Consider the following 23,845-nt stretch of genomic DNA (forward strand, 5'->3'; position numbering starts at 1 on the left):
TTCCCTCAGTTCTGGGCACCCTTCCTGGTCCCAGGCAATTTCTCTGGCAATTTGCCACCCCTTCTTCCGATATCAAAATCTGCTCAAAAATGGATAGTTACCTGTTATCACCTCTTCTTCATTTCGGGCATATTTATGCTAAGATCTTACTTTTTAAAAAGAGCATTCACATGTTATCTCTAACTGTGACATAAAGGTTTTGTGTCTTCTTTAAAGGAGTTCAGGATGAGCGAGTGTGAGGAAGGGAGGGCCGGGGAGGCTGTCTTCCCCGACCCCCATAAAGCACACTGTCAGGGCTATGTCTGCCTGTCTACACCCACACCTGCACAGCACGGTATCCCCCTTGAAGCCACATGTCTCCAGTGGGTCCTGCTGTCCCCTTAGCCCTCGAGACCACCGACGGCTCATTTGGAAAATAAGATGATTACACCAGCTGGGGACGGAACTAGCTCCCTGCGCTGCTCCTTAAGCATGTGGATGCTGTGGCCCCGCTATGGGGTCAACAACATGCGAAGCACTGTTGTGTTCCCTGCACAACTCTCTTGAGCTACGGTGCACACAGGGTGGGCTGTGTCCTCACAATGGAGCGTCTCTCCCACGCCTCTTTTCCTCCCCTTCCCACACCCCCTCCTCTCCCTCCATGATTCACAACGTGAGCCGGACCTTATCAGCCCAAAGGGAATGGCTCTCCTGACTCTGGTGACCTGTGAGCCTCAGGCAAGAGAACTCAGAAGAAGGCGGAGTGGAGGCAGATATTCAAAAATCCAGAAGTATTTTCTTTTTGGTCATCCTTTAAAATGAAACAAAGCGGCTCATCTCTTTCTCATTACATTCGACTGTATTTTATAATCCACAGCGCCCTGGCTGCAGTTGAGGCATTTTGTTGTTGCTCAGAGCTCTCTTTCTTGACTTTTTTGGGGGGGAAAAGCTTCGTAAAAGCATGTTTCAGGCTAAAAATATAAATACTTTCCTTTAGGAAGTCACCGCTCCCTTCCCCTCACATATTTGAGGAAATACTGCAGATATAACTGTGATGATGTTAAAAAGGAAACCGAACCACAAAGCAAATTCCCTTCCAATGTTTCCACGGGAGCCAATGAGAGCCCATGGTCCAAATGATGGGAGGTGGGTGGGCCCTCTTTCCCCTCCATGTCACGGGCGGCCTTCCGTTCTCTGTGGGCCGAATGTTAAATAAATCTAAACGAGAGTCAACAAAGGTCCTTTTCATTCTGGGACATACAAAAATGCAGGGCCTAGTCCTGAAGTTTCAAGTCTCGGAGACCTACTGTCGGCTGAGTGAGCTACAGGAATTTAATAATTCTGGGGAATGATCCTTGTGCAGAGATGATGGAAGCCCAGAGCTGCCCCTGACCAGCTTCAGCAGTGACCCCCCCACTTTCTTCCCCGACTGCTGTCCTGCCCCAACTTGTCCGGATTATGGGATTATCAGAAGACCAGCACTCGGGGTGGGGTGGGGCAGGGAGTCCTTGAAGGAGCCGCAACCGTTTTCTCTTTTCTTCCGCACCTTTCAAAGACTTGACAAAAGCCAATTGAGAAAAGCTTTCTTTCCAAATTGGTGTGGCTCAGGCCACAGGTACACACACCTTGCTCTCACCATCAAAGGCATTACATCCACGCAACAAGAAGTTACAGGTGCCGGCTGAATGCACACTATGGGCAGCTGAGGCAGCATGCAAAAATAAGATTCAGGCTATCTAGCAGTGTGATGTCCACATGGAAATCATCATCAATGAGTCACAGAACAGTCCAGATGCAATAAACTGCTAAAATCTGTGATATGACCCAAAAGACGTGTGCAGTCTGAGTTGAGTGTCGGGGGTAATGCTTTACACGGAACAAACAAAAGAGAGTAGCAGTTATCGCCATGGGCTTTGATGGCCAACTGCCCTGGTCCAGAACTTGGATCTGGTGCTTATTAGCTGTGGGGCCTAGGGCAAAATACCTAACCCATTTCTGCCTTAGTGTCTTCGTCTGTAAAATGGACGTAATATAAGCACTGACCTCAGAAGGCTGTAATAAGGAATACACACACACCAACACACCCATGTGCGTATATGCACATATATATGTATATATATATGTATATATATATATATATATACACACAGGTATTTATTTTTTAATCCATTTTCACATCAGAGTGCACCCTGCATGACAACAGGAAATACTGATTCTTTGCTGCTAGGGAGACTCTCTTGTGTCGACTTAGCTAAATTGCACCTGAGTTTCCAGCATTCTCTTCCCTGCATCTTCCTGGGTCACGGATCTGCAGCCACTCCCCGCCTCATGCCTGCTGCTTCTCCACTTCCCACCAGATCTCTTCCTTTGGTTTCTCTGAGTCCTGTGCCAGGCATGTGCGCAGCTCCATGGTGCAGACCACCAGCCTCTCCCTCAGGGTCCCTGTGCCATCAGGGTTAGAGGCAGTGACAGACAGAGAGGCTCTGGTTTCTTCTCGTGAGTCACAGTCTGCCTTGGGGATCCCATTTCTAGTCTTCCTTCCTCACTAGTTGGTCTTAAACGATAAAGACTGGAGGATCATCAGCCGATGGGGAGGCAACAACAGCCTTGCACAGAGGCCCCCGGCAGCTTCTACAATAGTGCAAGGTCTAGTTCCTAAAATAAATCCATTATTCTGCATCACTGAGAGTGACTTGGCTTCTCTGGCCCCAGACTTACAGGGAAATGCTGTCAGACATGGTTCCAAAAGATGTGTTCTCTGACCCAGTTCTAGGCTCTCTGAAATTGGTTCTCTGATCTGAGTCAATGTAAAGGCATTAATAATTCAGAATCATTAATAATAACTGATAATGCGGTCTGTGAGAGGCACAGCAGAAATTACTTTAATGATTACCTGCCATCAAATGTCTATAGCAAATAAAACTTTGGGTGACAAAGTTGCTTCTTCCACAAAAAACTTCATATATAATAGAGTTGTTTGGTTGCATTCTGGAGAACTTGGGGGAGAAAATGATGCACTTAGGGTTTTAAATTCCCAACTCTGACGAAAGGATGAGAAATTTGTGCTTGCTCTAAAACTGAACATTTTCCCAGCAGCCACAGGGCCAAGATTTCTGAAAACCAGGCCCAAAGTCCAATCCAGTTGAATGGCCAACCTTACAGGATCTTTTTTTACTAAAATTAAGGAAATGATCAGAAAGGAGTGGGACCCTAAAAATTGGGAAGGGGACATATAGGCAGAGTCAACACCTGGGAACCTTGAGTCCCCAAATTCTGCCAAGTCTTCTTTGCCAGTAGAAGAAATTCTTTCTCCCATGTCTGCAGAAGTTTTTATCCTTGTGCCTGAAGATCCTGAAATGGGTCTCTTCCAAGGCTTTACACGAGAGACTGGTGACCTTCCTCCGGGTGAACCTATTGATTCTAGACCAGATTCAAATTCCAGCAGGTACAACATATGACCTATGAGGTTGCCATACATACCAGAACTACAAGATTTTACCAATTTACAGCAACAGAAACTTGGGGAGCATGCTTGGGAATCCAACAAACATGTTGGGTCATAGTGGAAGGAATATGATGCTGAATTGGGCTGGATTGCTTATATAAACATATAATAATGTGTTACACTACATGTAACATGTAATAAAAACATGTAATAAATGTAAACATGTAATAAAAACATGTAAACATGTAATCATATAATAATGTGTGTTACATCCTGATCCAATGTGTTAGTTCAATGGTGGGGCTCTAACAGTCTCCTTATTTGCTTGGCTAAAACCTAATAACTTGGTTATCTGGACCCAAAGATAGTGACACTGAAACGTTAAGGAACTAGCAAAGAGAAAGGTTCTGGTACAGAATGAATGGAAAACGGGAAATGGTAGGACCTATTTCAAATCTATTCGGTCTTTAGGAATGAAGGAAAGGAGTGGATTATCTTCTTACTCATGTCTAAGAGATCCAGCCCCTGTGAAGTTCATCTCTGCTTTTTACACTAATTCCAAATGAGAATATCATGGATCATTTTCTCCCAGCCTTGGGTACCATTACGACAGGCAAATATTGTTGCCCACAAAGTCTGGGAGGGATGGTTACTTTCAAGGAGAGATTCCAATTAAGTCATTCAGCCATGCAAGCACAGAAGCTTTCTTCTTTCTCTAATTGTTCCCTCCCCATGGTAGTAGTCCCTTTGGTTGGGTCTACTGAACCTTCTCTCCAGTTCCAAGGACTACAGATACATCAATTCTGTGACCACAGTCAGGAATCCAATGTCCTATCTTTGTGCGTGAAGGAAGTTTAAACCCTTTCATTTCTATTGTGGCTTGAATTAACACGGCCGGGGCCAGAGTCCAACAGACACCACGAGCCAACACTAAACAGGGAGGGAAAGAGGAGGTGCCAGCATTCCATGCCAGCCCTGGGGGGCTCAGCACGCACCCTGATCCTGTCCCCAGAAACCCTCCAGTGCTGGAGAATTTCGGCAGAAAGAACCCTCACGAATCTCAGCATAAAGTTAGCTGCCTGCATTTTTCTTCTTTTAAGCAGATCCAATCCCCAAATACTCTTTGTGCTCTTAAATTCTGCTTCTTATTTGGGAAAAAAAAATACACACTCATTTTCTTTTCTTTTGAAAATTCTTTCTTATATAAAGACCTTAGCCCTTAAAAGGAAATTTTTAAAAAGAAAACAATTGTGCAATGGCCTCTCAGCAATCTAGATCCCAATACGTGACCTAAATGAATGATTTCTTAAAACTCTGGGTGTAAGTAGGAAGAGGAAGTGTTCTGAAAATCATTGCCCACCGCTGAGATCACGTGTAACATCCACAGATGCTGATATCACTTATGCTTCCAGGAAATCATTCAAGGGGCAAGACTGGTCTCCTTCTCTGAACTGACGTGGAACTTGTCAATTTGATTGAATTTTAATATCTTTTAATCTATAATTTAAATTTTTGCTTAGAAAATTTTGTCCTTTATCTCACCAATACCAGCAGGAAAGTTGAGCTATCGCAGTGTAAGGGGTTAACTCAACACCAATTACTTATTTAAAATATGTAACAAAAAATCTAAGGTTTGGGGGCACCTGAGAGGCTCAGTTGTTAGGCATCTGCCTTCGGCTCAGGTCATGATCTCAGGGTCCTGGGATGAAGCCCCGTATTGGGCTCCCTGCTCAGTGGGAAGCCTGCTTCTCCTTCTCCCACTCTCCCGGCTTGTGTTCCCTCTTTCACTGTCTCTCTCTCTGTGTCAAATAAATAAATAAAATACTAAAAAAAAAAAAAATCGAAGGTTTGGTTAAATGCTGCACCATGTAAACCAACATATTTGAATTTTGATTTATAAAATTATTAAATTCAGAGAAACATATTGCAATTTTATGTTTTCTCAATTGTAAGATAAGAAATATAATATTGTCTGCTGTTACCACTGCCTAAGAACCTAAACAGAGTTTTGCAGGCACAATTAGCTAATAATTGCTATTTTGATTTATACCACTGTAGTAATTTTATGCTAGATTTTCCAGTATCAAAGCAGGCATAGAGACATTTTTTAAAGATGACCATTATGCAAGTGCAAACTTAAACAATTCTGCTTACGAGGATTTGCAACCTGAGACATCCCCTTAAAACAAATCCAAAACATCCAAAGAACGTATATATGTGAGCAAGGGTGAGTGTGTGTGTGTGTGTTTGATATATACACACGTATCACCTTTTCTCACAGGTACTGCCTTCATGTCCTCCATAAGCATGACAATATTTATAGCAAATCCCACTATATATAGTAAATATGGTAAAATAATTTTTCATCTAAATGAACAAGTCAAAATTTTTAGAACCACACTCCTGAAGTTCCCCTAAAGTGTGTCTAATTCAATGGTAAGATTCATGAAATGTAAATATTAGTACGTTCTTTTTTTTTTTTTAATGATTTTATTTATTTATTTGACAGACAGATCACAAGTAGGCAGAAAGGCAGGCAGAGAGTGAGAGGAGGAAGCAGGCTTCCGGCTAAGCAGAGAGCCTGATGCGGGACTCGATCCCAGAACCCTGGAATCATGACCTGAGCCGAAGGCAGAGGCTTTAACCCACTGAACCACTCAGGCACCCTAGTACATTCTTCTTTTTTAAGATTTTATTTATTTATTTGAGAGAGAGAGCAAACAAGACAGCTACAATTCTATTTTTAAAAAATGATTATCATTAAATTAAGAAGTTATTTGTCTTGGTTTATTGTTGAGAACTGTGGTGCCCAAAAGATGTAGGGGCCCCCATAAATCTCATTTAAATGACATCTCATGAACTATTTCTTCTTACTCTTGCTGGTAAGTGGTGCTTTCTGAGACATTTAATCGAATCCCAAGTAGGGTTGCCAAATAAGATACAGGACATCCAGTTAAATGTGAATTTCAAATAAATAATGAAAATGTTTTCAGTAGAAATATGTCCCAAATGCTGCAGAGCATATACTTACCCTAAATTTATTTTCATAGTTTATCTGCAATTCAAATTTAACTTGCTGTCCTATATTACGAAGAACTTTATTAAGCTTTATTAAGATACTTGTGTATCATAAAATTCCACCACTTTAAGTATATAAGGCAATGGGTTTTACTATATTCACAGGGTTGTGCAGCCATTATCACAATCTGATTTTAAAACATGGTATCACCCTAAAAAGAAACCCTGTAACCATTATCAGTCCCTCCCCAACCCCAGGGCCCCCTTATTCTGCAGCCCTGGGCAACCATGGATTTACTTTCTGTCTTTATAGATTTGCCCATTCTGGACATCTGACCTACATGGGCTCACCCAACATGTGGTCTTCTGTGACTAGCTTCTTTCCCTTAGCCTGATTTCAACGTCCATCCATGTTGGAGCAGATCACCAATGCACCTGTATTTTTATTGCTTAGTCTGGCAACGTTAATCATAAGGCAATATGGACTAGAACCATTTTGCCCAGGATAAGGTGAAAAGCTGTTCTTTACTACCAGACTCTGATCCACACTGATCCTGGAGCCACTCTGTCAATTCTCCCATCTCCTTTGGACTCGCGGGATTTACCATTCTGGATTTGGAGACCTGGGGTCAGAAAGAACTAGGCTCAAGGTAACAGGATTGGGGCAGTTACTGAAGAAGTTGCCAGGGGTCCGGAGTACAGCAGGATGGAGAAGATTCTGGTGCTCTAGCTGGTGGTCAAAAGGGCCTGAGCTGGTCATCACACAAATACAAGGGGAGTGGGGGGGGGGGTGTCAGAGCTGGGTGTCTGCTTTCCACACCTCTGGGCCTTTGAAGACGTCTTCTGTCCTTTCTTTTTAGCTCTCGCCTGGAGATGCAGATTGTCCCTCTGTGAGATTTGAGAGGAAGGATAAATAACACAAGAGGGTTAACCCCCAAGTTGAAGGGCGGGCTAGCCCTGCCAAGGATAGCGAGCGGGCTTGGGACAGGCGGAGGAACAGGATTTGAAAACAGTCCTCCCGTGCAAGTCTGAAGGACCCGACTTCACAGCTGCCCACGCTGCTCCCCTCGCACGTCCCAGACCCCGCTCCCAACCCGCCCCAGCCCCGATTCCTACCGCCGCCTATGATAGCCACCTGCAAGGAGGTAGTGACTGAAGACTCCTGGCCCTGCCTTTGACCCTGAGAGTCCCTTGCGTTCATGGCCTCGAGAACTCCGGGCTGTGCGTGGTAAACCACTGCTCCAAGATTTTCCTATTAGGACTGCGGAGGAGGAAGCATTAAAACTTCACCAAACAGGGACGCCTGGGTGGCTCATTGGTTGGGCAGCTGCCTTCGGCTCAGGTCATGATCCCAGCACCCTGGGATCGAGTCCCACATCGGGCTCCTTGCTCAGCGGGGAGCCTGCTTCTCCCTCTGCCTCTGCCTGCCTCTCTGTCTGCTTGTGCTCACTTGCACTCTCTCCCTCTATCTCTGACAAGTAAATAAATAAAATCTTTAAAAAAAAAAAAAAAAAAAAAAAAAAAAAACTTCACCAAACAACTTAGCCAGATGATTACTTTATTCTGCTCCTTCCTTGGGCAACGTTACTCTGTCTTCCTCAGAATTAGAGAACTGTATTTGCTTCATTTGGACAGGTGTCTGGAGAAGTGACATGACTGCTCCTGAGGGTGAGTGAGAGGACCTCATCTCCTCAGGGATCAAGCAGCAAGCTCAATGCCCCCCTCTGCCTTGCGTGACAGGATGCTCTGTGCACGCCTGATGGAATCCAGGACACCGTCCCACGCCCTCCCCTTGTAAAATATGTATTTCCAACTTGATGTATCTTTCAGCTTAAGCCTTCATCAAAGCTGTAGCCAGCATCCAGAACTCCCCCAGAGGGCTTCACTCGAACACTTCTCTCTCCCACAGAGAAAGGAACCCGCTCTCACCCCACAGCACATGCTCAGCTGGCGGAGTGAATTTTTATCACATTAAAATTAGAAAAAAAAAGCCACCCACTAACCCTCGTTCTCTAGAAACTCTTGCAAAAAGGTCAGCTTTAATGCAAGGCTTATCAAAAGCATTTCAAGGAATCCAGGGTTTGGTTAACTTGTTCCAAAACTTTCGTTTCTTTAGATTTTTTTTTTTTTTTGAAGTTCCCAATCCCCTTCAAATCCCAAATATTTACAGTTCCCCCAAGAGCAGGCTGTCACCCTTTGCGGCGCAGCGGCCCTGAGGCGTCATTCTTGCCTGTCAGGATTCTAGAAGGAGATGAAAGAATGATAATAGAAGCCACTGTGGGTGAGTTTGTCTAAAGGACGGGAGGTGCCTTTGGGGCTGTGCGAGAGTGATCTGTGGACCGAGGAGCCCGAAGTCTCCAGAAAGGCAGGCTATCCCGCTCCCGGCTCCCCGCCGCCGCCGCCGGGCCCTCGGCCTGCACCACCCCCAATACCCCCAGACCAGCTCAGTGGAGAGAAGACTTGCATTTCCCAGTTAGACCTCATCGTGCTCGCGAATTAACAACAGCGAAACATGACAAGACGACGTGCACACAGCATGTGTAAAAACGACATAAAACTACCCGACAAATGAGAAACGTGTGAGAAACAAAAGCCAGAGCCACCAGATGAGCCACGGGCTTCACTGGCTCGCCCCAGGCCCAGCAACTTCTGAACAGATCTCCCTCGAGGGACCTCTCGGGGGGCGTCCGTCCGTGTCACCTCATCCAGCTGTGCATCGGGCACCGCGCACTGGACAGGCCTCCGGCGTGAGCGAGGGAGCACAGCACGATGACATCGCGCCCTCGGCTGAGAACACCCAACGCATTTCCTGCGGCGGCCCGTATGTGGGCCGTTCTCTCAAAATAAAAATTGCAATTTAAAAACAAATTACTGAATTCCAAGATTTTAAAGAGCCGTGTGTCCTCGCAAATAGAGTGAACGCTCAGAGCAGATATTCCCCAGGAAGATAAGGGCTCACCAGGGTCTCCCATCGGCCATAAGGCTACGTCTTCTGGGGCTCAATGACCCAAATCAAGAAGAGCATTTTAGCTGTAGCTCCTTTACTGGGCAGGTCTTTTGATGCGGGTTAACTGGGAAGACTCCCCCTCAGCACCCCAGTACAACACTACACTTCCTCTGTATCTCTATGTGTACCCATGAACACACGTGTCCACATATACCTTACATACATACACACACACACACATGTATCCTCTGTCTAGCTCTTTACTAAAGTTAATCCATCTAATTCACCCCTGGATTTCTTTTAGCTTGAAATTCCAGGATTCTGTGTTGCGTTCGTCAGTATCTGGTGAACCTGGAGGAGACAAACCCCAGGACAGGACTATACTTTTAGAAATGGAATGTTCTGGAGCATAGGGTGCTGCTAAGGGAGGGAGCTCCAGTGGGGGACCTGTAGCAGCGATGGGACTATCAGACAGGTGGAGGACTCGGACGGGAGCTGCAGAGAAAGCAAAGTCAAAGTTGGCCATGTTTTATCCAGAGCCAGCCCTATACTTGCAAAACCGGATTTAATGGCAAACCATCTAAAAATATGCTCATTGAAGAGTCCACAGACCCTCGCCTCTGAAGAAATGACTGCAGGACACCACGGGGTCAGTATTTGAGCTTTCACTGTAAAGCCTAGAAAAATCTCCATTTACACAGTTTTCTCCTACCCTGGAGTTAAGCTTTTGACTTCTTTGTTAAATCCCGGCAGAAAAGGGGCCGGAGGTTAATGGACTGGGGAATCCAGGGCTCCGTGATACAGGAACCGCACATTCCTTTATCACTTGAGCTTCTACGCAGTATCAGACTGAGTAAATACAGTCACACCCCACTCGTGGGCAATCCTAGTACATAGCAAATGCCTCAGTGGGAGCCAGGAAAGCAGAAGAGGACCTCATGATGGTGTGGAAATTACAGGCCTCAGAAAACAATGTCTGGGGTTGACAGAAAGGGACAAATGGACAGACAGACAGACAGAGCACTGTGCAACTGTTTTTATTAACCTGCAAAGCAGGCAGCCCACATTTTGTACCATATATTGGAGGGAACCAAGGTCTTCTAAAGAAATCAATTAATAAAACTTGCATGCTTCGAGACTTTGCTTTGAACAAGTACATTGAGCCATGATGAGTGATGCAAGCCTGGTTTGGGGGGAAGGTAGGAAGGAGAGACTCAACACAGAAAAGAAGAGCCAGACACAGGGACATTGCAAAGAGGAGGTGTGCCCTGGAGGGCTGGGACAGGGTCTCAGCCCTTGGCTGTGAGGCCAAAATGTTATCAGCTGACCTCTAATTACAAGGAAGAGGAAATCAATGTCAACACCCAGAACTGTTTATATTCCTGTCTGAATGAGCTATCATCTTGTCTCACTGAGGCCAAGCTTTCTCCACCATCTCTGAGTGAGGAAACCTCTAGCTTTCTGGTTTACCTCTGTGTGTGCTGTATGTGACATCTGCATGTAATACACTTTATTCAAGGGAACGTCCTTGGCCTGTTATAAAGACTATTTAAGGCTAAACTGGGCAGTTACAGCAAACTTGGAGTTGGGGCTTTCTAACTCACAGAAATTAGAAATGACAGAGAATTCATTTACCCAAACACAAATGCTAACATCGGCAAGAAGTGGCAGGTAATAACTATAGAAGGAAAGAAAAAAAGATAAACTCTCCAAGGCCAACCCAAGTGCCACAGAGCACAACAGACTTCAACCTCATCACAGAGCTGTCGCGACACACATTTGATGGCTGAAGTCAGCCCAAAGAAAGCACAGTTGGAATCTGTACATTTGATTTAAAATGTTGAAAATTAAGCAAAGGGAGTTTTAAAATATTTTGTCCAAAGGGATTATAGAAAAACAGGAATTTTATTCTCTCCAGCAAGTTGTCAAGGGATGTGGATGGTTGAGGTCTCTACTGGGTTGAATAGATAAATTCTTGTCCACCCAGAATCAGGAAATACGACCTTATTTTAATATAGTGTATTTGGTATTTGGTGAGTGGTAAATGAAATATACTTGGCTTTGAACTAGTCACTGAAGTTGGATGATGGGTACAGAGGCAGTGCCATATTATTCTGATTTTTTGGTAAAGTATTTTTAGTGTGAAAAGGGCAGCTAAACTCTTAGTGACTTCTATAAACAGTAAAATAATCACAATTAATTTCTCTTCTATTTTTGCATTTTGCTGCCTGTTTTCCCTGGGGGGAAAAGTGCCTCCTTGGAAGAAATTATTTTATTATCTTGCATTCTACTCTGCCCAGAATGAATATTCTGGGGTAACACTGGTCACAGCTCTGTAGAGTGTACTACCTAGGAGGAATTTAACCTAAGTTAGGAAATGGTCAGGATTTGACTTGCCTTTTTCTATTTGTAACACGATTTGGCAGAGGTCCTGGACCTTAACACAGTTTAATGTTTAAGGGCACTCGATTTAGCCAATGCTAAGAAAACCATTCCACCAATTAGTAGGTGAGCCTGTCTTCTGCACAACGCTGCAGTGCATTCCATTCCATCCAAGGGGCAGAGCAGAAATGAATGGGAACTGTGTGTAAGAGGGAGGGGCTCCCTTCCTGTGTAGATGCTCTGTGATTGACAGCGGTCTGGTCATTCATCTCTGGGTCAAGCACAAATCGCACGGGGACAGGGAGAAATAGGGTGGGGAGGCCCAAGAAACAGCCGCTCTTTACTTCCCTGGATAGGGCAATGGATCTACTCAGGTTTCCCATCCCTCCCCTGGGGAAGACAAGAAAGTAAGAAACCTGTTGGATGTTTCCGGCCATCTCAGCCGCGAGTCCTACCTACCTGTGAACGGAGACTGTCATGAGTTGTTCATGAGCTCATTTAACAGGTATTTATTGAACACATCTATGTGTCAGGGGCTCTTTCAGGCCAGTTCAGGTACGTGGGCGAAAAAATATACCAAGACGCCTGCCCTCATGGGTCTTACAGGAATACAGACAATGCAGATAATCAACTATAAACATAATCAAGAAGTAAATGCTCTAGAAAAAGAAATAGAGCAGGTTGTGATTGAGGGTCTGGGGACATTACAGTTTTGCTTTTTTAAATTAATTTTTTTTTCAGAGTTCCTGCCGTTTTAAATAGGAGGTCAGATGGGGACTCCCTGAGAAAGCAACATTTAAGCAGAGTTGAGGTAGAAGAGGAGGTTGGATTGAGGCTAGTTGGAGAGACAGTGTTTCAGACACAAAGAAGAGAAGGAAAGGGGAGGGGAGGGGAGGGGAGGAGAGGGGAGAGGAAGGGGGGAAAGAAGAGCTAATTCCAATATTCCGCGGCAGGAGCACACTACAGTTCAAGGAATGTCAAGATAGCATGGGAGCATGGTGACAGGGGCTCGAGTAGCAGCAGAGGAGATCAACAGGAAGTGATGTCTGGCCTTGTAGAGACTTCCAGGTCACTGCGTGCACTTGGCCTTTCCTCTGAATGAAAGAGGAACCACTGGGGAGATCGGGCAGAAGAGTGTCAAGGTCTGAGAGCTTTTCCGGGCTTGTTCTGGCTGCCGTGTCAATTCTAGACCATTGAGGTGCGAAGATAAGCGGCGGATATTGTGATGATCCCAGTGGCTGGAGAGACCCACAGCAGTGGGGTGTTAAGAAGGGATCAGATTCGGGGCAGAACTGAAGTGACCTGTCTGAGATCACACAACGACTTGGCGGCAGAGCCAGGTGAGAACCCGTCTTTCACCCATCATGACCGAGCTCCTGCTTACTGCACGACCCCTCCCCTCGATTCTCCCTGAGTCCTACCATACTCTACAAATGCAGGTTTTTGCTCGGGGTTGTTGATTGTCTTGGAACTATCAGTGCATTTTAGCATACATCTTGCTGTCTCCTGGGAAATGGTTTGGGACAAGAAGGCAGTAGGTCAGCTCTCTGCTCTCTGCTAGCTACTCATCTGGTGATTTCTAGACGACTGTTACAAAACTTCTGGGGCATTCTCTGCTTTGCAAAGGAATGCCTAGTAGCAGGATACCAGTACACCAACTGGAAGCACCCCATGGGGATTCCGTATGGAGACATTCTGCCATTCGGAAGATAAACATCTGCTCCTGCCCCACGGCTGCCCAAGGAAGAGGCAGAGGATCCACCACTGTAATTACAACCGTGATGCTTCCCTCATACCCATAAGGTTTCCGAGGACTTGGTGACTCTGATCTACTGCTTGGCAACATCTGCACTGAGTCGGTTCTCTTCCAATTTCCAATCCTGTCTATCTGGCCAGAGAGAATTCTTAAAGCAGATACTCTGTTTCGTCTTGGGTTTTAGACTCTAAAAGACAGACCTCAATTTAGATCTCTGACCTAAGGAATGACACCAAGGGACCCAAAGAGTTACAAAGTCTGAACTAAACCAGACTTCAGTCTTGCCACAACTTCCTAAATGGGGCCTCCAGCAGGACCAGAGAATGTTAGCGCCAGAAAGGGATGTTTGATTCACTGATGTGTCTCCAGCTCCTAGGACCATCCTTGACATGCTGGGACTGGCAAATACTTATTGCATATAGATGGGTAAATGTCAGATTTACTCTTTGGAAATGTTTATCTCCCAGTCCTTCAGATTTCTTTTTCTTGTCCGTTCTTATTTCTTGTCCTTTCTCCTTCCCTACCTCCTACTCGCTCTCCGTCTCCTGTCTCATTCTTATTTGTATACTTGAGAACTCCTCCCTCACCCCACCCCTGCCCATTTCTCATTTTCCTCTACCATTCTAGTCATTCATTAAAAAATTGGCCCATCTGAAAGACAACTTAAACCACAAGCCACAATCAGGTATGACCCCTGGAAGCTTCCCAACAAAGTCTTGAAGCATTTAGGAGGAGACACCAGAACCCAAATGATTCCAAATGTGCCCTTTTCATTTCCAGCTCCAAATAAATTTGAGATTTCTGGAACATATGGTCACGTGCACTTGTGATACCAGTGGTTTTTGTCAACACATGACAATGAAACGTCTTCTCAGACAGTGCAAAGGTCTTTGCCTTCGCAGCAATCCTTCTCTTCACCAAGTTGTGCTTCTAATGGCCCAAACCCCATTGAAAACTCTAGATGCTGTCTTCTCATTCAAGTCAAGTGATCTATATTGACGTGATACACATTTGCCAAGATATGCTTAAGTTGACAACCTAGTAGGTTGTCAAAGTCTAGGATAGCATGCAGATCTCCGACCTCTCAGGGATGAAGGGTCCAAATATTTGACTGAATGGCTTCACGCGTCATCCTCACACTGAAACAATGTCTCTCTCCAGCTTCTCCAGTTCTGTCAGTGGTACTGCACTCTTGTGGACACAAGCTCCAAACCAGGAAGCAGGGCGGCGGGGGTTCCTCCACATTGTAACTCAGGAATACCAAAAAGGTGTCTTCCCTTTTCCTCGACCTCTCCAAGCAGATTCCTCCTCGTTCGCTGACAACTGAAAGTTCATAATTTATTGTCTTGGCTTAAATCCAGGAGAAGGGAAAAGATGTGAATTTCTTTTCGAGCACTGTGTGTCAGGTACGATCTTATTCATTCTCTAAATCAATCTTGTGCCTCAGACCCTTTTACATATGAGGGAACTGTAGCACAGAGACGCTGAGTGATTTTTTTTTCAGGGTCACAAAGCAGGTAAATGTTAGAGATTATTGCTGAACCCAAGCTGGGCTGACACCAGAATCTGATCTACCTAGTACCCTAGGCTAATATCTAAGTGAGCCTAGCACTGTATTAAATATTTGTCTTATTAGATATATATTATCAGAGTCAGTAAGATTATCAGGGTACTACCTGATGAAGGTCCCCCCCACCCCATGCCTCCGTACCAAATAAACCCCTCACCCCAGCGCCAGTGGTCCTCAATCAGTGACTGATGGAGGTGATGTACAAAGACCAAAGCTCCCTTGCCCCTAGGGTGGGATAACCCTACACTGACTCCCAGAACTCCCCACTGGCATTAAGCTCCAGGTGTCCACAAAGAGATGTGCTCTATAATACACCTTGTATTGGCTGCCATTCTGTTCTTTTCACAGTTCCCAACCTACCCATAGATGTTTCTTGGTATCCTTTCCAAAATAAACTCCTTGCACTTGAATACTTTTCTCAGGGTTCTAAGGGTCTGCATCTTTGGAACCCAAACTAAGGCAACTGGTACCTGTCCTAAATAGAGATTTTTCAGGGGAAGAATTAGCAGACTTTGAGATCATCAAACATTGTCAGGAACATAAGAACCTGTTAGCTCTCATCTGCCCCCAAATAGTCTTAATTAAATCAGCCATTTATTCCTTATCTCATGAGCTACAGCGAGAGAGATAAAGTCATGGATGTGTCCATGAACATGTATCATTCCAGTTCTAGCGAAGAGGGATCAAGCAGGGACAAAATGCCCTGTCCTTATGGAGGTTAGAGTCTAGTGGTTGCAAGGAGATTTTAAAAAAGAACCAACTAGATCCCCTGGAATTAAATAATACATATCTCAAGTATTTTTCAATGTATAGGCTCCCTCTCCTCCTAACACTTGCTTTGTTGTTTAAAATTTTTCTGCTGGAGGAGTTTTGTCCCCCCAAATTACCTATAGCCTGGATTTTGCTGCTTAGGTCCTTGTAGTGGCACTTAATACTTCACTGTATTTTTTGAAAATTGGTGGTTCCATCTAGAAGCACGATCAGAATCAGGTTCACGTTTGGGGCAACCTGATTTCATAGAATTGTTATTTCCATCAGGAGGCATACAGTATCAGCTTGAGTCTCTCTGTGTGATATCGGAAGCTATTGATAATCATTACCAACAGTCATTATTAGCTGGGATACTTCTACAAAGGAAAATTATTTCATCAGCTATGTGGTTCCTCTTAAGTAACCATGTTCATTTAAGGACAGCAAAATACACAATTTTTTTTTCTTTGTCAGTTCTCAAAATAAGACAGTTCTTTAACATCTTCCAACATGGCTCACGAAGTTTGTTTCTTTTAAGTGTCACTGTGAATTTATGGATCCATTGGGAGCCTCTTCGGATTGGCTCCAAGGTCATTCTGGCATGATGCTAGCAGTATTTGGTTATTCCCTGGTTTCTGGTACAAAAATGTTCTGAACTCATCTTTGCATTTCTTGTCTTCAGACATGGAATCAGCAATTTCTGCCAGCCTCAGCTGCCTTTTAATTCCATTCTTAGCAGGAAATATATATTTAAAAAATTCTGTCTGATGAGTAAATAAACCCTAGTTCAATTCCAATACTAGGTGTTGACCCATCACTTCCCAGGATGTAAGTTCCTGAACACAGCCAGGTGGACTTCCTGGGTGCTCCGGTTAGGAGAGCTTTCTCCCTCCTGACTAAATGAACAAGGCAGCTGACCTCAGTTTTGGATTCTCTCTCCCCTCTGCCCAGTTCAGTAACTGAGTAACGAACAACCGGTTTTTAACTTTGGTATTCCATCCATATAACTTTTCTTAGTCATGTGCAAGGACAGCACAGGTGACATACCTCTGAGCATCTCGGTCACCTCCGGGCCATTTATGGCAGTGTCCAACTCCCTCCTAGAGCCCTGCACCAGGCACTAGAGAGCAAAGAGGTGAACAGTAAAGAGCTCCCATCTAGTCAGGGGACAGAATGCATCCTCTAAAGAGTCACAAGATGGACAGTATGTACAGAAAATGCTAAAGGATTCTGGAGGGCTATGGGAGGACCCTGATGGCTATGGAGGATGTAGAAAGGCAGCTGAAGGGTTTCTGTGGTAGAGATGATGCTATGTCTACTGTGTGCATTTCCTGGGCACCCAGGAAGGCACCCATTTCCTTACTTCCTCTGGCCACTAGAACGTGTGTGTGCATGTTCCAGGTCTGGCTTTCGAGAGGAAAAATAATGACTCCCTCAAAAACGTATCTTTGTGTCCTTATCTTGTTGGTTTCCCTCCCTTCATGTTCTGCCGCCTCAGAGCCCCTCCAGCCAGGCCTGTGCCTCTGGGCAGCACGCATCTGAAGTGGGTGTCTGCAGTCACCGTCCACAAGCAGACAGACATACCCCACTTAGAGTTGAGTAGAATGTTCCTTGTCTCGGACACCTGACAATTCTTTCAGCCATAGGGAATTTCAGGGTTACACTGAGACACGTAGAACATTTTATCTTCTCCCAAATCATCTTACCAAAGATGCACCTACTAATCCTGTGAGTGTAACTTATCAGAGAGAAAGTGAGATTTCTGGGTGGGGATATAAACCGCTTAACCATATCCTCATCCTAGAACATGACGCAGCCTTCACAAACCTTACCTCTAGGGTGACTGTCATGGGTCACTAAGGAGCAAGGTCATGTCCAGGATCCATCCACTGACTGTCTTCCCACTGGTGGCTGTGATAATTTCCTTTGAAAAATAACATTTATCATTTACTCTCGTTAGGGGGAAAAATGTTACTGTTGAAAACACTTAAAATAGATTAACAAAATATAGAAAATTAAAGTCACCTATAATGCAGTAATCCGAAAATACAGTCTGGGTGTATACTTCTGGTCATTGTGACACCTCAAGGGATGTGTGCGTAGTGTTTGCTTTGTCCTCTCCAACGAGATCCTATCACACGTGCTGCTTCGTAACTTGCTTTCTTCCCCAACGATATCGAGTGACCATCTGCGGACGCTGTTAACTATTTCCTTAGGGCCGGACCTCTGTATCCCGGGTACAGGTGGTTTCAGTAGGGAGGACGGCCGCCCCGGGGTGGGCGCCCAGGGTCACGGGGAGATCTGCAGATCTGCGAAACCCAACGCACAGGAAGGATGCAGGAGGCCTGGGGGCAGCGCTTGGCACGGGCCTCGCAGACGCTCCCCCTGCTGGGAGCGGGAACGCCAGAAGCACCACCGGGGTCGGCCAGGAGGCCCCGCAACCCGCTCGCCGTGCTCAGCCCCCGGCCTCCTCGGCAGGTACTCGTCACTGGGCTCTGGAAAGCGGAGTTTCTCCACTTTTCTTCCATGGGGCTTCTGAGGCCGGTGGGTGGGGAGGGGGTGCGTGAGGGGTGGGCGAGCCGGTGGGGGCGGGGGGAGCAGCCTAAGCCAGGGGGCTCCTTTCTCTTTGCGGACCGTGTCGCCTCCTGAAAAGAAAAGGTCGACTCAATACCGCTTCACCTCCTAGGTGGGCTTTGCACAGTCCTTCGAAGACATTTTGCGTTGTGCTCGGGAGCGCAGCGGCGCGGGGAGCTTGCTGCCGCCGGCGGCGGGTTGAGGCACCGTCTTTCGGATGAAGGCGGGCGCGGGTGGCGGGAATGCGCGCCTCGCGGCCGCGGAGGCCCGGGACGGCCACACCTGGGCCGTGAGCGCGTGCGCGTGCGCGGCGGGGGCGCGTGCGGAGGGGGGCGCGTGCGCGTGCCGGGGGGGCGGCGCGTGCGCGGCGGGCGGCGGGCGGCGGGCGGCGGGCGGCGGGAGGGGGCGACTGCACCCGCGGCCCCGGGCTGCCCCCCACCTGCAGCGCGCGGAAACCTGCCTTGGTCGCAGCTGGGTTCCGATTTTCGAGCAGAAAGGCTCATTGTCCCGAAGTCACCCAGCCTGTCTGACCACTTTGGAAGTTTCTTTCTGCTTGGCGGAACTCGGAGTCGGTCGTCCCACGGGTCACGGGATTATTCATGCATGAGCTTTACCCGGCAAAACCCCTCTGGGAAGGGGCAACCCTGGTTTAATGTTCTATGAGGCGGGGGAGGCAACGCTTGAGAAGAAGGGCTCTGCTCAGCCGGCTCGCTCCAGCTGTAACAGTCAGCACTTGACTGTTTGAGAGAGGAGGAGGGATTATTAACCTGAAATTACAATTTTGTAGTAAGAAGTTGTAAGCAAATGTGCATCGACCAAGACTGCCCTTGGACCAAACTTTCTTCTGAGCCCTCTGAGCGCTCTAGTCCGCTAGGCCTGCCCTTGGGCTTCTCAATGACCTTGGAGAATCCTGTTTAAGCAAGAACACTACTGGGGCGCCTGGGTGACTCAGTGGGTTGAAGCCTCTGCCTTCGGCTCACGTCATGATCCCAGGGTTCTGGGATCAAGCCCCTCATCAGGTTCTCTGCTCAGCGGGGAGCCTGCTTCCTCCTCTCTCTCTCTGCCTGCCTCTCCGCCTACTTGTGATTTCTGTCTGTCAAATAAATGAATAAAATCTTTAAAAAAAAAAAAAAGCAAGAACACTACTAAATTAGCTTAGGGGCACCCTCGGCCCTGGTATCTGATCCCCCAAGAATTCTGTGGAGTTGGTCTAGCTAGAATCCCCCTCACCCTTACTTCTTGGCGATTTTCCCTCTATGTCGCCGTTTGTCCTTGTTACAGCCTCCTGGGGTCCAACGGCTCTCCCCTACAAAACCCACCGCAGGAGCCCCTCTTGAATAAGGGCTGCCTTACTGTCTTTATTTAACAAGTGTTCTCAATAACTTTTCCGCAGTTTCTGTTCGTGTGTGTGTGTGTGTGTGCATGTGTGGGTGTGTGTGGTGAGAGATCCCTCATGTAATGATTACCTGTTTTTAAACAATTAATATAAAATGCATTCCTTAAACAACTTCATCTTCCGCTTCAGGCTCATGTGCTAATTTCCCAAGGTGAAATCATTTAGAACATCTATAGCGCTGATTGTAGGTGCTCCCAGGAGGGTATGTCCCGTATCAGCATCAGTTTGAAGTTATCTCATTGATTTCATCCGTGCTGCTGAAGATTCCTTGTAAAACTGTATTCTTCAAAGCAGAAGCTTCAAACAGGTGAACACAGGCACGAATGTCCCTCTGTTCAGAGGAAGGCAGATTGGAGGGTGCTGGGTCTCCTTTAGAGAAGATGGAATCTGCTACCAGAAAGCTGAAAAGCTGTCACAGCGACCTGACATTCCTGTCGTCCAGCGGCTCGGGGGAACGGAGAGGACAAACCACAACAAAACCAAAGCTCTTGAAAAACATTAGAGATTAGTGAAGAGATGTGATATAATGGAGGGCCTCCTTAGGATGCTGATTAAACTATTAAAAAAAACTTCTTATCAGGGGAAATTGTATACGTATTGTGTATTAGACAATCATAGGGAATTTTTGGTAATTTTTTAGCTGTCATAAGGCACTGCAGGTTTGTGTTTTTTTAAGTCCTTTTATTTCTGGGTGAAATTATCAGAGAAAATTGAATATACATAGCCAAGTACTGATAGGGACTAAAGCTCAGTACAAACATGGAAGTGTGTTATAATCTGTTTTCTGTATCTCTATTTTCATGGGTGTTTGGAAATTTTCATGATAAAAAAGATGAAATAAAGGGATGGCAATCAGGAGTGAAGAAAATATTGTAAATGTGCTCTGAGCCCCTGGGGGTCAGGATCTCCTCCCATGGGCCTGAGCGGTCACAGAGCCCCTCCCACCTTGTACTTAAATAATTCCATAGTTCATCTTGAAGACAGAGCCACTTCTTTCTTCCCGTTAAATTTGGCATTGGAGATTCAGTCCTTTGCTGAGACGGTGGTTGTTGGCGATCACCCACGATCAAACATTTTTCAAACGATACAGTTCTGCGATCTGTTGAGCATCTAAACGCTGAAAAGATGACAGGCTTCATCCCGGAAGTCCGGGAATTTCAACGGAAAAAGCCCTGCTCTCCAGGAGCGGGGGTGAGTTTCCTGCCTCTCCCCTCCAATTCTCTCATCACTGAACCTCCCAGGTAGGAAAACAAAGGCCAGCGGCCTCAACAGTTGACAGGGCTACGCTAAAAGCACTTGGCCCCCACGGTGCTGGAAGCTGGGGATGCATTTCCCTACAGGAGAAGCACAATCGTTTCATTACTGAATGAAAACAGCTCTGATGTTGCTCTGAGAGGAGCCCAGGCCTCACTGCCACTTCCTCACCTCTGCCCTAGGCTCACCTCCACTGTGGTTCCTTTCTCCTTTGTACTTTTAGTATTTCTTTAATCGTGGACATTTTCAGACATAGTCAAAAACAGGATGAAATGCGCCCCCCCGCCCCCCACACCGGGCACCCTTTTACCCGCCTTTAACCATTACCAACAGTTTTCAAATCTTATTTCATCCGTCTCTCTCTGACATAGTTGGGTTCCCTCCCGGCCCCAACCAGGAACATTTTAAAACAAATCCCAGACCCCATCCGCTCACCAGTCTTACACTCACTTCTGCATTTATCATCTTGTAGTGGAGTTTGTTTCCATGGCATTTCCCCCTGTTGGTCTGCAGGGATGGGGTGTCCCTGATGGCTTTAGCAACCAGTACGGAAACTGGCCCATGGTGGGTGGTTCAGAAAACACTTGGAATTCAATGTGTGATAAGGGCAGTGGCTTTACTGGCATAGACATGAGAACATAGGGCTTAGGAAGCCTGGGTGGCTCAGTTGTTAAGCGCCTGCCCTAGGCTCAGGTCATGATCCCAGGGTCCTGGGATCCAACCCTGAGACAGAACCCTGCTCTGCGGGGGAGCCTGCTTCTCCCTCTCCTGCTCCCCCTGCTTGTGCTGTCAAATAAATAAAATCTTAAAAAAACAAAAACAAGAAAACCCCAAACCCCCAAAAACCCAAAATAGGTCTGAACTCACAGAATGCACAATGCCTGTCATCAAAACCACGCTCAGCCAAAGACTCATTATTCAAGTCCAAGCGCCTTCAGTATTAGAACAGTGGTTGTGCGGAGTGCCTTGACCTGAAGCCCAGCTCTGCCCTGACTTCCAGTGTCCCTGGGTTGAGACTTCGGTTGAGACACGGTATGTTCCAGAACCCGCTGCAGTTCCTCCTGTCCCATGACATTCTTCCTATTTCCCCACCCGGAGGCAGGGTTTATGTTCCCTCCTCTTGAATCCAGGTGGGCTTGCGGCCACAGTGGAAGTGCTGTTAAGTGGTAGCACAGGAGAGGTCGAAAAAGGCAGTGTGTGGTTTCCGCCCTGTTGCCTGGGGCCTTCATGCTGGAGCCCCCAGGCCCCTGGGAGGGTCCTGAGACTCTAGCTAGCCCGCTCCCGACTTCAGCTCCTGGTTCCATTCCCACCTATTCTAACTGCAGTTATGGTCAGACCACAATCGCCCGAATCACCCCAGGCCAAGCCTGGGACAGGCAAGCCGCTCCCAAATCCCTCACCCACTATAACCAGGAAAAGATAATGATTGTTGTTTTAAACTGTTAACTATTGATGTTCTGCAGTAAGAGAAAAACCAGACCACTGGCTCTCTGTGCCTCAGTTTACGTATCTTTAAAATGTTTCCTACACATTAGGCTATCGGGGGTATTGAAGAGGTAAGAACATCACTGGCACATGAGAGCATTGAATGAATGCTGGCAGTCGTCATCCAGGAAACACAGAGTTTAGAAATCTTGTCCAAGCTAATAAAGATAATATTTGCAAGATCCCATTTGCCACGCATGCGGATACCTTTCGCATATGGGTGGTTATTACATAAATGAAAAATCTACGTCGAGGTTACTAGCAGTTCTTTCAATAACTGGAGAGAAAACAGAATTTTTAAAAATGCTTTGACTTTGCTTCTACTTCCCTGTCTGGTAAAATGCGCTTCAAAAAGCAAACACTGGCATGAGATTGAGTAGAAGAGAAAGTTTCTCACAAATACAATCTTTGAAGAAACCTGGAATATAACTAAACTGTGAATTTATTTTTCATGAAAACATGGGATTTTATACTCACTGTTTAACAGGGCTCCAGTGTGTCCTGAAGAATGGCACTGTTTGCTAAAATAAAAGGAAGATATTTTTGGAGTTCTCTAAAGGATGGCATAAATATCCCTTGTTAAAAATGTTTCAAAACAAATCCATATGCATTTAAAAAAAAAAAAAAAGGCATCTTGGGCGCCTGGGTAGCTCAGTGGGTTAAGCTGCTGCCTTCGGCTCAGGTCATGATCTCAGGGTCCTGGGATGGAGTCCCGCATCGGGCTCTCTGCTCAGCAGGGAGCCTGCTTCCTCCTCTCTCTGCCTGCCTGTCTGCCTACTTGTGATCTCTGTCTGTCAAATTAAATAAATAAAATCTTTTTTTTAAAAAAAGGCATCTGAAATGTCAGGATAATAAAATAAAATGAATGTTTTCTTATATATCTTAATGAACAGGATCAATGATTTTTTTTTAAAGATTTATTTATTTGACAGAGAGAGATTACAAGTAGGCAGAGAAGCAGGCAGAGAGAGAGAGGAGGAAGCAGGCTCCCCGCTGAGCAGAGAGCCCGATGCGGGACTCGATCCCAGGACCCTGAGATCATGACCCGAGCCGAAGGCAGCGGCTTAACCCACTGAGCCACCCAGGCGCCCAGGATCAATGATTTTTAACTTAGTATCCGTTCATAACACTTCATGAAAGTATTTATGGCGTGAGGAAAAGGGGACAGGAGATCGTGCGGATCTCGATCTGGTGTCACATACTCACTTAACAGCATCATCACTGATGCTGCACAATATTGCTTCTTGAAAATTATAGTCCTTGCTACTTACTTACTGTACCATTAAGTA

At 46.1% G+C, this 23,845-nt stretch overlaps 1 protein-coding gene across 2 annotated transcripts in view; it reads right to left on the minus strand.

Moving 5' to 3' along the window:
* The window catches only part of STOX2 (storkhead box 2), a 247,570-nt gene extending 228,863 nt beyond the window's left edge, over positions 1–18,707 (minus strand). For both annotated transcript variants that reach the window (XM_059156282.1, XM_059156281.1), the window contains exons 1-2: positions 17,873–18,707; positions 17,680–17,771 (exon numbers count right to left, since the gene is read on the minus strand). The gene's annotated coding sequence lies outside the window, so the exon portion shown is untranslated. The remainder of the gene's footprint in view (positions 1–17,679; positions 17,772–17,872) is intronic.
* Between the last annotated feature and the right edge of the window lie 5,138 nt (positions 18,708–23,845).

This window comes from Mustela lutreola, chromosome 18 (assembly GCF_030435805.1).
Source record: "Mustela lutreola isolate mMusLut2 chromosome 18, mMusLut2.pri, whole genome shotgun sequence".
In the NCBI taxonomy this organism is placed as follows: domain Eukaryota; kingdom Metazoa; phylum Chordata; class Mammalia; order Carnivora; family Mustelidae; genus Mustela; species Mustela lutreola.